We start from the raw sequence: 13491 nt of genomic DNA, 5'->3' as shown, positions 1-13491 counted from the left end.
CTTCAATGCAGCTCCACTTCTCTACATCTAGCAAAATATGCCTTTCCTTATCAATAAGAAACTGGTCCTAAGGCTGGATTTTGAGATTTGTATGTATTACTTCTAGCTCCTCTCTCAGCTGCTCAAGCTTTTGTTTGTATGATGTCATGTAAGCTGTCAGGTCCTTCAAGGTGTCCTTAAGATGATGTAGCTTCCACCACACTTGATTCATAGGATCTCCTCTCACTGATGTCATGCACCTTCTCACTAAACTCGGAATAGTTTAACATATTTGAGAATAGCTTAAAAGGTCTATGATGGAGCTGAACCTTTGACCCACGATGAATAAGAATTGGTGAATGATTAGATACTGAAGGGCTCAGGTAGTCAACTTCAATGTGTCCATATTTCTGTAACCAGTGATAATTTTTGAGTGCCCAGTCAATTTTACTGTATACCCTATTGGTACCTTGTTGCTTGTTACACCAGGAGAAATGCCAGCCAGTAGCTTTTAGTGGAGCAAGCTGCAAGCTGTCAATACATTATTGGAACCCCTGTATCTCCTATTGTGTTATTGGTGCACCAATCTTATCTTCAGTGGAGAGAATATTATTAAAATCACCACATATAAGCCATATAGTTTGTACCTGAGATTCAATGAATCCCAGTTTATTCCACAATGCATATCTCTGGTGAAGGTCATTCTTCCCACATACAATAGTTAGATGAGTAGAGAACCCAACTGTAGTATCTTCTACTATGCAGTGGATTAGCTGCTCAGCTATGGTAATAACCTGGACTTTAACAATAGCCAGATCCTCCCATTCACAATTGCAGCATGCTTCCCAATCATGTATTACCTTTTCTATAATATTTTTGGATTTTGGTTCTTTTACTCTGGTCTCAATGCATCCAATGAGATCCACTTTATTCTTATTCAAAAGGCAAAATGACCTTCAGACCACTTAAACGTGTACCCGTTTGTCATTCCGGTAGATAAACTTACAACTTTTCCATTTAAACACCTCAACTTAACTAAATGACTATAAATAAACACTAATTACCATGAGTGTTGTTCATGGTAATTAGTATTGCCATGTCTTCCACATTATATTTCTTGATGCTTTAAATTATGGGTCCTATTTTTTCTTTTTTTAATAATTATTTTTTGACAGATTCTTTGTAAAAGTATGTACCTCTTCTTCTTTCTTTTAGAACTCACAGGAAACCTTCAAATATCACTGGAAATTTTTCTCCGGCGGCTGCCATTTTTTTCTCACTCCACTACCTTCCTCTTCTATATTTCGTCCTCTTCTCACCAACAAAGCAAGAACTATTAAAAAGGAAAATCTTCAGATCTGACCTTCACAAAATGTTGCTTCGAATGGGCAAATCAATATTAGTTTGATCTTATCTACCAACAATTTGATTAGTTTTATTTGAACTTGACTTGAAGATCTGAATGCAAGATTGCTGGCAATAACCTTTTTCTTCATAAAAAAAACTTGTCTCTGCAATTCTCCATGATGTGTACAGGTAAGAGATGAGATTGAGCTAAAGAGTTGGAAAATGGCTAATATATATCTTATTTACTTGTCCATCAACATCCTATTTTTCCCAGTAATTTTATTATCATCTCCACCTCCATCAATGGTCCACCGTGTTAGGATCGAAAAAAAGTCAGGTGTCACGCAGAAGCCAGCAAAGCAAACCTTGAAATATGATAAGTACGACAACAAAGAAAAATCTACCAAAAGAGACACAAACATATAACGTGGTTCGGTCAACTGACCTACATCCACGACGGAGATGAGCAATCCACTATAATAAAAGAGAGTACAGAATATCGAGAGAACAACCTCACGAATACGCAAATACAAGTGACACACTAACACTTGTCCCGTAAAGTTCTCCTCTGAACAAGACTCTCAAGCCCCCTATGGCTACATTGTGGATGCTACTGAATGAGAAGGAAGGATCCTCAATTTATAGAAGTCCAAACCTTTTCCTACAAGAAAAAGTACTAGCCAAATATAGAAGACTTATATTTTCCATCTAGGAAAAGAAAAACCCTATTATGGTAAATATATTGTCCTTTCCTTCACGAGATAAGAAAATCAAATATGGTAAGAAAATCAGGACAACACCTAACACACCCGTTACAGCTATTCCTTCGCTTCCCGTGGTGAGATTTCTATTATAGTAAAGGAATGATCTTTCGCTTAGTTGGGTATTGCCATGGTTAAAGGCACTTGTGGTGAAATGGAGATGACAAAAATGGTGGAGCATGAAATTGGGAAAGAAAGAAAAGAAAGGGGAAGGGAGGGGAGGCCGAGGGTGGGAAGTGGGAGTGATAACAACACGGTAGGGGATTCAAGAATTACTAAAGAAAAACAAGAAAATCAAAAAACGTACGGAAGCTAAAAAATAAAGAAACAAAAAAGGACGGAAAATTAAAGATAAATTAAATTCAAGAAAGAGTTTCTTGAATTCAAGAAGTCTATTCTTGAAGTTGAATCCTAACAAGAACAATTAGATAACAAAGAACTAATCGCCTTTGGTAGAGAATTAAAAACAAGAGATAGATTGTAAAATCCGACCCTTTAGAATAACAAGAACAACAATAAGCCTAAGCTTATCACCTTTCTTGAATACCTAGAAGTGATCTAAGATTTCGAAAGAATTTAATCTTACCACCTTAAGTTGAGTCTTGAAGGTTGAAGAATAAATCCAAGCGTAGCCACACACAAGAGTGCAAGAAAAGTCTCACAATTTTATTGATAATAGTCTAAGTCTAAAAGCAAAGAAGATACCCCTTTATATAGGGAAGGGGTCACGAAATTCTACCTAAAAAACAAGGAAATAAAGTCCTAAACTACTTTAGACAACAAGTCCAACTACCATAGGAAAGGTAAAACTCTAGGAAACAAAAACCAAGTCAATCTTGGAAAGTAATTCCAATAATCTTAGGAAAAGAAAAACAAAACCTTAACCACCTAGGAAAACATCAAATATGTCCTAACAAACTAGGAAACAAAATAAGGAACGTTAACTCCTTCTCCTATGTCTTGGTCGCCCCTCCTTGAGCTGACTTGGGCGCCAAGTTGGCTCCTTTGTGAGTTGATTTAGGCGCCTAATTTAGGCCCTCCTTGGCTAGTGCTTGGAACCCAATCTACCTCCTCTTGGACTTGGACTTGGACCATGAAATGAGTGTAGCACTTAACTAAATCCTCTCCATAATTCTTGAGCTCTTCTTCCACCATTAGCGCCTTCTTGATCTCCCATTGAAGCCCAACAACCTTGTCTTGCTTCTCCTTAGCTTGCGACCTTGTGAATGGCTTTCTTGGTGCTTCTAAAGCTTTATCCTTGCCCATGAAGCTATCATTTCCCTCCTCTTGAAAAGAATTCGTGCTCGAATTTGAACCTACATCAAACAAGGATAAGTCGGCAACATTGAAAGTAGCACTTACTTGAAACTCACCTGGAAGGTCCAATTTGTAAGCATTATCCCCAATCCTTTCAACTACTTTAAATGGCCCATCTCCTCTAGGGTGCAATTTTGTCTTCCTTTTTGAAGGAAATCTCTCCTTCCTCATATGAATCCAAACCAAATCATCAGGCTCAAAGATAACTGGTTTTCGACCTTTATTTCTTCGTAAAGTTGTTTGCTCATTCTTCCTCTCAATTGCAAGTCTCGTATGCTCATGAATAGTCTTCATAAGATCAGCTTTCTTTTTTTCATCAAGACTAACCATCTCATTAGTAGGCAAAGGCAATAAGTCAAGGGGTGTAAGGGGGTTAAAGCCATAAACAATTTCAAAAGGAGAATAACCAGTAGTTGAATGAACAGTTCGATTATAAGCAAATTCTACCATAGGCAAGTGATCCTCCCAAGAAGTTAATTTTCCTTTTAGAACAGCCCTTAACATATTTCCTAAGGTTCTATTTACTACCTCAGTTTTCCCATCAGTTTGTGGATGACAAGAAGTAGAAAATAACAATTTTGTTCCTAATTTTTCCCAAAGCACACGCCAAAAGTGGCTTAGAAACTTAGCATCCCTATCACTAACAATAGTTCTAGGTATACCATGCAATTTAACAACTTCTCTAACAAATAAATCAGCAACATGAGAAGCATCATTGGTCTTTAAATGTGATGACTCAAAAGGTCATCACTTGTTTTAAAATGAAATCCTACATTTCGAGGCCCTAAAAACCTCTCTTAGCATCACCTTGATTTGCGTGCGCAGTCCGGGTGCGTAGATGGAAAGCCTAAATGTGAAAATCTGTGAAAATGATAAGTTTTGACTATAAAATAAATTAATTTGACGTCAGTCAACGTTTTGGGTAAACGGACCTGGACCCGTAATTTGACGGTCCCGGAGGGTCCGTAGGAAAATATGGGACTTGGACGTATGCCCGAAATCGAATTCCAAGGTCCCAAGCCCGAGAAATAAATTTTTGAAAGAAATTATTTTCTGAAATTGTTTATAAGGTTTGGAAATGAAATTTGATAAGAACGTGTTGGTATCGGGCCCGTATTTTGGTTTCGGCGTCCGGTACAGGTCTTATATATGATTTAAGATGTATCTGTAAAATTTGGTGAAAAACAGACGTCGTTTGACGTGATTCGGACCTAAACTGGAAAATTTGATGTTTTAAGAAGTTTGAAAGGATTCATGGATTTTGAGGTTTAATTCGATGTTTATGATGTTATTTTGGCAATTTGATCGCACGAATAGGTCTGTAGGATGTTTTTGAGGTTGTGTGTATATTTAGTTTGGAGCCCCGAGGGCTCGGGTGAGTTTTGGATAGGCCGCGGGTGCATTTTGAACTTTGAAAAATAGTTGGTGTGTTCTGATCTACAGGTTTCTTATTTGCGAAGCCAGTCTCGCAAATGCGAGCTCGCAAATGCGATCCATGCATCGCAAATGCGAGAGTTGGCCTGGGCAGCCTTCTTCGCAAATGCGAAGTAGCCGTCGCAAATGCGATGCCCGCCTAAATCCTCTGTGATCGCAAATGCGATCTCTTCTTCGCAAATGTGAAGTCGCAAATGCGACTATTATTTCGCAAATGCGAAAGTTTGGGATTTCTGAAGGGTTCGCAAATGCGAACCCTGTTTCACAATTCCCACATCTGCAGAGGTCAGGGTTCGCAATTGCGAACCCCTGTTCGCAATTCCCACATCTGAGACCTGCAATTTTATACTTAGCTGATTTTAAACCCCATTTTTCATATTTTCTCAAACCCAAACACACTTAGGCGATTTTTCAAGAATCCTTTCTTCTCTAAATCAATTGTAAGTCATTTTAAACCAACTTTCTTCAATTCCTATCATCTTTTAACATGATTTCAACTTAAAATCAAGGATTTTCATGGGGGAAATTGGGTGTTTTGGGTAGAACCTAGGTTTTTCAAAAATTGGGGATTTGGACCTCGATTTGAGGTCCGATTTCAAAACAAATTATATATTTGAGTTCGTGGGGGAAACGGGTGATCGGGTTTTGGTTCGAACTTCGGGTTTTGACCACGTGGGCCCGGGGGCGATTTTTTGACTTTTTGGCAAAACTTTGGGAAATTTATTTTCATGCGTTCAAATTGACTCCTTTAGCGTTTATTGATGTAATTAAGTAACTTGTGACTATATACGAGCAAATTGGCGGTGGAATCGAGGGGTAAAGCTATAATTGAACCTTGAGTGGTGTTCGTGGCATCGAGGTAAGTGTTTGGTCTAACCTTAGCTTGAGGGATTAGGAGTTGTGTCCTATTTGCGATTTGCTTCTTGTTGAGTACGACGTATAGGCATGATGACGAGTATCTATACGTTGGTGTCAAGCATGACCGTGAGTCTTATATTGTGATTTTCATGACTTTGTTGTATTATTCATGCCTTGGTGAAGATTTATATTTGTTGTGAAAAGTTGTGGAAAGAATCGTGACCTATGAACATTGAGGAGTGTTGGCTCCAGTTGTATAACGAATTGTGAAAGTATAAGTGATAATTGAAACTCTAGAGCATTGGCTCGAGTTGTGAAGTGAAATGTGAAGTAAAAGTGAGAAAGAGAAGAGATCATTATGTTGCCCCTTGCCGGGCTATTGTTGAGTTATGGTTCCCTTGCGTTGTGTTCTTATTTGATATTACGGATGCTTAGGTTGATGATTCCTCGGGTTAGGTGTTGTAACAAGTTTAGTTATAGCTGGGGTAGTTAGATGTTGTAACAAGTTTGGTTATAGTTGTTTCTCCCTTGCCGGGATAATGTTGAGATATCATTGTTTCCTTACCGTGATGTTTGTTGATATTATTATTCCCTTGTCGGGATTCCTTGTGATTATTGTTGGCTTGTACATGGGAGCGGGTGGTACGCTTACCACAAGATATAATAAAATGGGAGCGGGTGGTACGCCCACAAGATATAATGAAATGGGAGCGGGTGGCACGCCTACCACAAGATATAATAAAATGGGAGCGGGTGGTACACCTACCACGAGATATAATTAAATGGGAGCGAGTGGTACGCCTACCACGAGATAAATGAAATGGGAGCGGGTGGTACGCCTACCACGAGATAAATGAAATGGGAGCCGGTGGTACGCCTACCACGAGATACATGAAATGGGAGCGGGTGGCACGCTTGCCACGAGATACATGAAATGGGAGTGGGTGGCACGCCTGCCACGGGATACAGGAAGTGGATCGGGTTGCACGCCTGCAACAAGATGTGAAAAGAAAGTGAAATATGCCTTTGTTTTCCTTATTCTTGCTAGTGGTTGGATTTTGATTCCATTATAGTTCTCTTGATATTCTGTTTTTACCTGTTATTCCCCGAAGCATGTTTTCCCCTCCCATCCTTACTTGCTTATACCTGCTTTACTTTCCGCTGTATATTATATAACTGCACAGGTTTATTTGATAGTCTGGTCCTAGCCTCGTCACTACTTCGCCAAGGTTAGGCTAGGCACTTACCAGCACATGGGGTCAGTTGTGCTGATACTACACTCTACACTCTTTTGTGTAGACCCCAGTGGTGTAGACTTCGGACCGCGGTGGAATTGCTGATTCTAGCTCATCAGGCGATCCGAGGTAGTCCTGCAGGCGTCTGCAGGCCTTGGCATCTTCTTCTATCTACTATTCTTGTTTCTTTCATGCATTTCCAGAGACAGTGTTGTATTTATTTCTTTCAGACCTTTATTTGTAGTATTTTTAGACCGTTTGTGAAACTGTGACACCAATTCTGGGTAGTCGAGACTCAAACAATTGTATTAGATATTCATGTTCAGATAGCTTATTGTTTTTCTTCCGTTTACGTTAATTCCGCTGTTTAAATGTTATTTCTTCTCAACTGTTAAAGGATATAAAATGGGTAAAAAGGTGAATTGCTCAAATAATTGGCTTGCCTAGCTCACATTAGTAGGCGCCATCACGACTCCCGAGGGTGGAAAATCCGGGTTGTGAAATTAAATAAGGAATAAAATGAGCTATTTTTTAGAACCTATCTACCACAACAAAGATGTTATCCTTACCATAACTTGTTCTAGGCATTCCTAAAACAAAGTCCATAGAAATATCAATCCAAGGTGAAATAGGCACAGGTAATGGCGTGTATAAACCATGTGGCGACACTTTAGATTTAGCTTGTTTGCATTCAAGGCATTGAGCACAAAATCTTTCTACATCTTTTCTCATATTAGGCCAAAAGAAATTTTCAGCAAGGATGTCAAGTGTTTTAGGCACACCAAAGTGTCCCATAAGCCCCCCACAATGTGCTTCCCTCACAAAAACTTCTCGCAAAGAACAATTAGGGACACAAAGCTTTATTCTCTTTAAAAAGAAACCCATCTTTCAGATTATACTTCTCAAAAGGCCCATTTAAACATGTCGAAAATGCTACATCAAAATCAGAACCATCAACATATAAATCCTTAATATGATCAAATCCCATCAATTTAGAAGTAAGAGTAAAAACAAGAGCGTACCTTCTTGAAAGCGCATCAGCAACTATATTGTCTTTACCTTGCTTGTAGCTAATCACATAAGGAAATGTCTCAATGAATTCAACCCATTTGGTATGTCTTCTACTGAATTTACCTTGGCTTTTCAAGTATCTTAAGGACTCATGGTAAGTTTTTATCACAAACTCCTTTGGCCACAAATAATGCTGCCATGTAGCAAGAGCCCTTACCAAAGCATACACTTCTTTATCATAAGTAGAATAATTCAATGTAGACCCATTCAACTTCTCACTAAAATAAGCAATTGGTTTAGAATCTTGCATTAAAACAGCCCCAATACCTCTACCAGATGCATCACATTCAATTTCAAAGGACTAATTAAAATCAGGTAATTGTAACGAAGGAGCAGAACACAATTTATCCTTCAAAACATTAAATGCATGCTCTTGTTCTTTTCCCCAATTAAAGACATTATCCTTCTTCATGACTTAAGTTAAAAGAGCATCAAATTGAACTAAAATCTCTAACAAATCTCCTATAAAAGCTAGCAAGTCCATGAAAACTTCTAACTTCAGTAATGCTCTTAGGTGTAGGCCAATCTTTAATCGCTTTGATTTTATCTTCATCTACCTCAACACCTCTAGAACTCACAACAAAACCCAAGAAAACTACCTTATCTACACAAAAAGTGCACTTGGATAGATTTGCATACAATTGTTGCTCCCTAAGCACATTACAAATTTTTTTTAAATGTTCGACATGCTCTTCTAAAGATTTAGAAAAGATCAGAATATCATCAAAATAAACGACTACAAATTTTTCATGAAAATCCTTAAAGATATGGTTCATTAACCTCACGAATGTACTAGGTGCATTAGTTAACCCGAACGACATCACTAACCATTCATACAATCCATATTTAGTTTTAAAGGTAGTTTTCCACCCATCTCCAGGATTCATTCTAATTTAGTGATATCCACTCTTCAAATCAATTTTAGAGAATATTTGAGAACCATGCAACTGATCAAGCATACCATCTAACCGAGGAATAGGATGGCGATACTTTACCGTTATTTTATTGATGGCGCGATAGTCCACGCACATCCTCCAAGTGCCATCCTCCTTTGGCACCAAAAGCACGGGCACAGAACATGGACTCATGATTTCTCTTACAAATCCCTTATCAAGCAGCTCCTCTACTTGTATTTGTAATTCTTTTGTTTCTTCGGGATTACTCCTATAAGCAGGCCTATTAGGAATTTGTGATCCCGGCACAAAATCAATCTGATACTCTATTCCTCTTAAAGGTGGTAAACCTTTAGGAAGATCCTCAGGAAAAACATCTTCAAAATCCTGCAAAAGGTTAGAAATAACACTAGGCAAAAAGGATGTTAGTGAATCATTATTAAGCAGAACTTCCGTATAAGTGAGCAAGATAATAGGCAGCCCCTCTTTTTTTGCAATTAAACAGTCTTTGTCTTTTGCAAGGCTCACTTTTTTTTCAATCTTAGCCTCTTTTCTCTCACCAATGCTTTCTTTTTTTCACTCTTCCCCACCTTTTCCTTTCTCTCATTGCTGCCCTTTCTCTCCTCACACCTCAGTTCATATTTTCCGTCTTTTTCTTTCCCTTTAGTCTCTCGTTTTGATCCCTCCCCATGTTTCCCCATTGATTCTTTCATCTTTTTTTTATCTTCATACACTTGGGAAGGAGTTAAAGGTCCAAGAATGTACTTCTTGCCATTATGCTCAAGAGAGTATCTATTTTTCCTCCCATCGTGAAAAGCACTCCTATCATACTGCTACGGGCGCCCCAACAAGATATGACAAGCTTGCATGGGTACTATATCACATAGAACTTCGTCAGCGTACCTTCCAATCTTAAAGGAGACCATGCATTGCTTATTCACCTTGACCTCTCCACTATCATTGAACCATTGCAACCTATAAGGTCTAGGGTGCTTCATCCATTCCAACCCTAACTTTTCCACCAAATATGCACTCACAACATTAGCACAACTCCCATTATCAATTATCATAGAACAAATTTTATCTTTAATCCCACACCGAGTATGGATTATTTTTTCCTTTGTTCTTCATTAGAGTCACCCAAATTAATGTGTATAAGCCTCCTAACCACAAAATTTACCCCACTATCAATGTACTCCATCTCTTCTCCTTCTTCACTCTCTATAAAGTCTTCTTTTTGTTCTTCACTTGGTTCACTTTTTTCACTCTCATGTACCCCATCCTCTTTATTAGAATATTTCTTATACTTGGGCATTCATAAGCCTTATGCCCTCTCCCTTAACACTTAAGATATTGAATAGAAGAAGTAGAAGTAGAAGTTTTAGGCATAAAAGGCTTACCCTCATCCTTGGATTCCAATTTTCTCCTGCCCTGTCTTCACGGAATTTAAGAGTAAGTGTCTCCTCAGATTTCGGCCATTGCTTCTTTGGAATAGTAGTTGGCCGGCTTTTCCATGAGCTAGATTGTTGTCTCCTTTTGTTTTGTCTTTTTACCTTTACAGATAATTCAACTAACTCATCTAAAGTTACATATTGTTGTAATTCGACTATATCAGCTATTTCCTTATTTAAACCATTCAAAAATCTAGCCATTGTAGCCTCCTCTTCCTCCATACAATTAGCTTGGATCATAGCCATATCCATAGACTTAGAGTACTGATCTACATACATGGACCCTTGCCTCAAAGTTTGAAGACATTGTTATAGATCTCTTTGAAAGTGTGATGGAACAAATCTCTTCCTCATTACCCTCTTCATCTCAGCCCACGTAACAACGAGTGCTTGTCCTTCTTGCAATCTATCCCTAGAAAGCTTTTTCCACCAAATTGCTGCATAGTCAGAAAATTCAATAGCAGCAAGTTTAACCTTCTTACCCTTCGAATAGTTGTGGCAGTCAAAGATGGCTTCCACTTTTCTTTCCCAATCAAGGTACAAGTCTGGATCCCTTGTTCTCTTGAAAGATGGCATCTTCATCTTTATACTACTTATATTATCATCTTCTAGTCTTCCTCTTTGCCCCCTCCTATATCTTCATACCCTATCAAAATCAATATCATCATTAAAATCATCGATAGGGTTTTCCTGATATATAATGGGAGCGGGTACATTTCTCCTAGCTAGGGGTCTAGTGTTATTTCCCTCCTAAGTTCAGCTATTGTAATATTTTGCTCGGCAATGGTGTCCCTCATCTCTTGGAATTGCAAATTCCACCTTTCAAATTGTTGGTGCATAGCTTGCAAGGTGAAAGCATTCCTTCCTTTAATTTTGGCTTCTTGAAGAACCCTTTGTTCATCATCACTACATGTATGAGACATTATGAACAAAGCAATATATATCTCTCAATTTGGCTTTTCCCTCTGATATTCTCACCTCTCTTGCCTTTTTTCACTTAATGAAACTCTTGGTCATTAATCTCTAGATTTATTAATAAACCTTACTAGTCACAACCCTTAGTGGTAAGAATATGGAGTTAGAAAAAGAAAGAAAAGTGAATGACCAAACCTAGGAAGAATAGGAATTGGTTAGTAGGAAAAAAAAAGGAAAGAAGTTTTTTTCATCTTCAAGAACAAGAATCCCCTCTTCTTGTTCCCTTTCTTGACTTGGAAACCTAATAATACTTGAATTCTAACAATAATAATGAGCAATAACACTTTTTTTTTTGGGATGATTTTTTTTTTTTTGGTTTTTTTTTGTTGCTCAAGAACCTCCCAAGATTATCAAGATTGAAATCTTGATTAGCCTATGCTCTGATACCACTTGATAACAACACGATAGAGGATTCAAGAATTACTAAAGAAAAATAAGAAAATCAAAAAACATGCGGAAGCTAAAAAAATAAAGAAACAAAAAAGGACGGAAAATTAAAGATAGATTAAATTCAAGAAAGAGTTTCTTGAATTCAAGAAGTCTATTCTTGAAGTTGAATCCTAACAAGAACAATTAGCTAACAAAGAAATAATCGCCTTTGGTAGAGAATTAAAAACAAGAGATAGATTGTGAAACCCGACCCTTTAGAATAACAAGAACAACAATAAGCCTAAGCTTATCACCTTTCTTGAATACCTAGAAGTGATCTAAGATTTTGAAAGAATTTAATCTTACCACCTTAAGTTGAGTCTTGAAGGTTGAAGAATAAATCCAAGCGTAGCCACACACAAGAGTGCAAGAAAAGTCTCACAATTTTATTGATAATAGTCTAAGTCTAAAAGCAAAGAAGATACCCCTTTATATAGGGAAGGGGTCACGAAATTCTACCTAAAAAATAAGGAAATAAAGTCCTAAACTACTTTGGACAACAAGTCCAACTACCATAGGAAAAGGTAAAACTCTAGGAAACAAAAACCAAGTCAATCTTGTAAAGTAATTCCAATAATCTTAGGAAAAGAAAAACAAAACCTTAATCACCTAGGAAAACATCAAATATGTCCTAACAAACTAGGAAACAAAATAAGGAACGTTGACTCCTTCTCCTATATCTTGGTCGCCCCTCCTTGAGCTGACTTGGGCGCCAAGTTGATTCCTTTGTGAGTTGATTTAGGCGCCTAATTTAGGCCCTCCTTGGCTAGTGCTTGGACTCCAATCTATCTCCTCTTGGACTTGGACTTGGACTTGGACCATGAAATGAGTGTAGCACTTAACTAAATCCTCTCCATAATTCTTGAGCTCTTCTTCCACCATTAGCGCCTTCTTGATCTCCCATTGAAGCCCAACAACCTTGTCTTGTTTCTCCTTAGCTTGAGACCTTGTGAATGGCTTTCTTGGTGCTTTTAAAGCTTTATCCTTGTCCATGAAGCTGTCAGGGAGGGAGAAAGTGGGTTGGGTTCTCTTATCTTTTTTCTTTTCTTTTGATTTATGATTTATTTATTTTAGTATTTTTTTAATTAAAAAACATTTCCACTTTCCTTTTCAGCGTGAGCATCACGCACTATTGCCACATCAGTTACCTTGTTGCCACATAAGCATGATCAACGATCAGAGGTATGTATTTATATGCATTTTATAGAGTTGAAGTGTTTAAATGGGAAAGTTCTAAGTTCATCTACCGGGTTGACAAACGGGTACAAGTTTAAGTGGCCCGGGGGCCATTTTGCCTATTCAAAAAGAGTTTCAACTCTGTTTGTTTGAAGGGCTTGTTATTCCCTCTAATGTTCCAGGTTGCTATAATCATGGGGGCTTACACCCATTCTCATATGAAGTAGAAGCTACAACCTCCAGAGCAGAGTATCTGTTTGTAGTGGATACTCTAATCCCAATATTACTGCTCCCATTCTTATCAGATGAATTGCTTGCCCCTGCTGGCCGCTTGCTCTGATCAGCCTTAGATTGTTCTGCTGGCTGACTCACAGTAATAAGCGATTGGTTAGAAGTCACACTTCTTGTACAACAGAAGGTTGTTTTGCAATGTCATTCTGAGTCTCATTTGCTGCTTCAATAGTTTCTTTGACTTGACATTCCATTTTCTGAACATTCCTTTTACTGCTTCTTTTCCTCCTTCGTTTAGGTGCTTTGAATTTCTCTTCCTCTTGATGCTAGATGC

At 38.1% G+C, this 13491-nt stretch overlaps 1 pseudogene; it reads right to left on the bottom strand.

Moving 5' to 3' along the window:
• Window positions 3105-12743, bottom strand: LOC109232687 (annotated as a pseudogene).

The sequence above is a fragment of the Nicotiana attenuata genome, chromosome 1 (genome assembly GCF_001879085.1).
Source record: "Nicotiana attenuata strain UT chromosome 1, NIATTr2, whole genome shotgun sequence".
Lineage (NCBI taxonomy): Eukaryota > Viridiplantae > Streptophyta > Magnoliopsida > Solanales > Solanaceae > Nicotiana > Nicotiana attenuata.
Note: the sequence above shows the minus strand (reverse complement) of the source record. Positions and strands in the feature narration are given on the sequence as shown.